This window comes from Triticum dicoccoides, chromosome 4B, assembly GCF_002162155.2.
Source record: "Triticum dicoccoides isolate Atlit2015 ecotype Zavitan chromosome 4B, WEW_v2.0, whole genome shotgun sequence".
NCBI classification, from domain to species: domain Eukaryota; kingdom Viridiplantae; phylum Streptophyta; class Magnoliopsida; order Poales; family Poaceae; genus Triticum; species Triticum dicoccoides.
The window spans coordinates 351,001,076-351,005,521 of NC_041387.1; positions in this window are offsets into that span (position 1 = coordinate 351,001,076).

Genomic DNA, 4,446 nt, shown 5'->3' on the forward strand with positions numbered 1-4,446 from the left:
AAGTGTGCTCTACATGGACCATGTATGTGCCTGTTGAAACTGTCAATTCATAGTACAGTTTGCTTTATACTAATCACTTTTTTGTATTTTGCAAATAGGGGTGCTCAGCTTGATTTCAATGGGAACTGCACAAAATGTTCATGAATACATCGAATCATTCATTTCCACCACAAGAAAGGAGGTGCCCATAAGTTCAAGGCGTTGCAACATATAAGGGCGAAATCATACAAGCTACGCACGAATTTGGTTGATTTTGGTGGAACTGCACAAAAAGAACAGCTGGTTTATTTAGCACAAGGTGCCATGTCAATGTCCGAACTGATGGCAAACCCTGCCCATTCCACAATCGTAGACATTTTATATTTTGGAATGGGACAACCTTGTCAAATTTTGCTCATTGATTTTAGCAAGATATGCGTTTGATATTTTTGAATGGGACGTCCTTTGCTGTCAGCAGCGTCGATCAATATTTTCTTTATTCTTTAGTTGTGGAGTAAATATTGCCTCTGACATGTGAGTCGCTGAGATGCATAATAATCGTTTGTTTTGAATGTTCTCTATGAATTGTCAGGCCTTTGTGTTTGATTGCAATGTACAGAAACGCTAAAAAGCTGCTCAAACTCTTTGTACTCCTTTTGTTCCTTTTTACTTCGCACATTGTGAAAGTGCATACTTTTTTGTATAAGATTGGTCAAAGTAGAGATACTTTGACTGCAGACAAAACTTGTATGCAGACTAGAAAGGTCCTGAGGGAGTACATGTGAAACTGCTGCAAACGAGGTGAACACCGTAGTAGTACGTATTGTTTTGCATGTTCATCCAATGCCAGTGATACAGGAATTCGAACTAATTGAAATAAATTCATTCATTCACGGTCGTATTTCATATAAACATGCCAGATTTCATTACATTTCATACATTTTTCAACTAAAAAGGGGTGCGCTGGAGGTATAATTAATTAACCGAAGCTACCCACCTGTGTCCCGCTGAGCCGAACAGAAGCTTCAGTGACTTAACTGCAGGTGCAGTTGCGTAACTGACATGTGGCCTGTTGGGCCCACGTGTCAGTCAGCCAACTGCACCAGTAGTTAAGCAGAAGTAGCATTCTTCTCTAGTGCAGCTCTCCGACTCCACGTCGCCGCAAGAAGCTAACCGGCCGTCAATGGTCAACCCACCTAGCTTGGCTTTAACCGGAGGGTAGCAGCGGTGTCCTTACTTGTACCCGAGCGGCGGTGACCTACCGTGTTCTATTCTTCCTCGTTTTATGTGTGGCGCGGCCTCGTTGGCAGCGGGACGGGGCCTTGGTGGAGCCGGCGATGTCCTCTATCTCGTTACCAGCGGGCGGTGCCTCAGCGGAGCGGTGGAAATCCTCCCCCATGTTGCCGGCAGGGTGGGGCCTCGGCTGAGCCGGCGATGTCCTTTGCCTCGTTGTTGGCGTCGTGGGGCCTCGGCGGAGCAGGGCCTCGTTGAGCGGAGCGGGGACTCGTCGGAGCTGGCATTTGTCCTTTGCCTCGTCCTCGGTCTCGCCAAACAGCGCCTCGCCCGCTTCATCGCCCTCTTTGCTAGCCTCTTTGTAGGCGGCCGCAGCCTCCGCCACCTGCATGCGGTACCGCTAGTGCTCGAGGCGGCCCTTGTGAGCGGAGCAGTACGAGTCGAGCAGCGCCTCCTGCTCCGCCCGCTCCACGGCGATCTGCTCCTCCGCCTGCGCCTCCCAGAACTGCTCCTCACGCATCTGCCTCACCACGTCCATATATTGGGCACGGGCCCCGCCGATGGTAATGGTGCAATGCACCGGCGAGGATGGCACAGATGAGGGGGTTGGCGCCGGATCGCCGACTACCATGTTCTCCATTGGGACGTCGTCGTCCTCCGGCTGCCTGCCGGCCAGCCGGTCGGCAGCAATGGCTGCCATCTCCTTGTGGTCCGTTGTCTGCCAGTCCCGAAGAGCGCTGGAGCGCGAGGAAGCCATGGTGGGCAATAGTGGTGTGGACAGGAGAAAGGGAACGAATGCGGATGACTGCGGCTATGGCCGGCGCAGCAGTTTATATAGCAATGGTGGGCGGCCGAAGGGACGGACGTGTGGCGCCGGAGTAGCCGCCTCGGCAACCGTGTATCATTAATGTGTGCGACAGATGGACGGACAGACGGGACTTGTGTCATTTGAAGGTGGAGCAATCGCCTGCACCGGGAAGCGGGGCGGCCGGCGCTGACTGTTTCGGGCAGAAAGCGCGCATGGGCGAGGAGATGACTTTACTTGGAGAGGATGACAATGGGGACCCACCAGGTCCATAGCCTCATGTATGTAAGTGCCTCCTTATTATATATATATATATATATATATATATATATATATAATTATTTTTCTTCCTCCTGGTTTCCTGACATCACGGTCCCACACCATTGTCAACCTATGTACTCCCTCCTTTCCGGTTTGTAGGGCTTATCTCAAAATTTTAGTTTTTCCATTTTATAAGGCTCTATTTGGTTGTTTTCCATCACATGTTCAGATTCCAAGGTGCATTAAATCATTGCATGCAAGTATTAAGAGAAAATTGACCAATGCATGTACTTTATGCATGCATGCATTGCAATTAATGCATTGATAAACATAATTTTTTGAGGATAACAAGAGCATTAATTAGGTGCTTTTGCAAAACTACAAAAGTATTCCACCACTTGCCATCTACTTTGATTGGTGAGATTTTTGAATTGAGCATTATAAACCAGAAAGGAGGGAGTAGTCAATAAACGAGAGAATTGCACAAGAAGCGGCCGATAGCTGGGACCAAGCAGCTCGAGCAATATTTGTGTTTTTGAGGTGTGAGCACTGCAGAGTTTTTCGATGTTTAGCCCAGATATTAATTTTTCTCCTCTCAACAACAACGAAAACATCGCTGATGGTATTAACTGGGCGGGTTGTGGCCCGTCTAGCCCAGGCCAGATATCCAGCCAAGATATTATTTTTTTTTCAAGCTGAAAATGGCTAGCCCAGCTATACTTTTTTTTAGGAATACCCAGGCAAGGTCAAGTTGTTATTCTCCGCCCCGCTGGGCTGCAAATCTTTCCTAGGAGGGATGCATTAGGCTTAACAAGAAAATGGGCTTTAAAAAATAATAAATGGGATGTAATTATAAAAACTGGGTAGTAACTATAAAAAATGCACCAAACAGTGATTACTTTATAAAATATTATTTTTGGATATTGAAAATTTTAATTTCATTAATTGTTGCGAGCGCAATGTTTTGTTGGATTTTTACGTAATATAAATTTATATTGAAATTGTATTTAATCTGACTAGAAATTTCGGAATAAAAATATTCGGATCCCATCAAAATGTGGGAAATTTTATTGAATTATGTTTGAAACGGTTGGTTGAAATGGGCTGTACTTTTAACAAACTGTAAATGGGCTGTAGTAAATTCCATTAGAATTCAGAAATGGGCTACACATTCTTACAAATCTCAAATGGGCTATAAGTTCTCTGCCACACACTTCTGGCCTTACTAAGTTGACGCGTCCCCTAAAAAAACAGAGTTGACGCGTATGCAAGGCTTTGTCAACTTATAGTCAACACACGGTTCTAGCAGCATAGGCCGTTGGATGTCCATCCAACGGATGCCGTGCTTCTTCTTCAATCTCGGATATTCTAGCTTCACCCGCCCAAAAAATGATTCCTCCCCCTGACATCTGGGGCACACTGTTTCGGAAGCTAACCTGTGGGCCTACTAAGTTGACTTACCAAGGGCTTTGTCAACTTGTCAATATAAACGATTCTAGCTGCAGTGATCGTACGATGTCCATCCAACAGCCGTCGTGCTTCTTCAACCTCTGGTCTTCTTGCTCCAGCCGTCCAAAGCAGCGCCAGCCGTGCCGCCTGCTCCTGCCTCCCGAGGCCGGCTGTGCTGCCGCGGAGGCCTCACCGCCCCCTACTACTCCCACCGCTGGCCAGGCCATGCCTCCACTCACCCACACCCCCTGTTATTCTGCGGCGACGGCAGCACAGCCGAACCAGTGAAACCTCATACTCCTCTCCGCGTGTGCATCCACTGCCGCGTCTTCCCCGGCTCCGCGTCGTCCCCTTCCTAGGCCTCGCCCTCGTCCACCGCCGTGGTGCTCTCGGCGCGGCGTGGTCAACGTGGACAAGGAACGACTTCCATCGGACATGGACTGTACGTGGAGAGGCTGACAATTGGGTCCACGGCAGCCGCAAGGAAGTCCCTCCTTATTATGCGCAAAATAATTATTCCTCCACCTGACAGCGGGGACCCACCGAACAGGACACCGTATTTCGTGAAAAAAATGATTCTCCCCCTGACTACTGGGACCCACGAGCTACATCTTCGCACGCAAGGAAGTGTGTCCGGGAAAAAATGATTCGCCCCCCTGACTGCTGGGACCCACCAGTTACATCTTCGCATGCAAGGAAGTGCGTCCGGAAAAAAAACG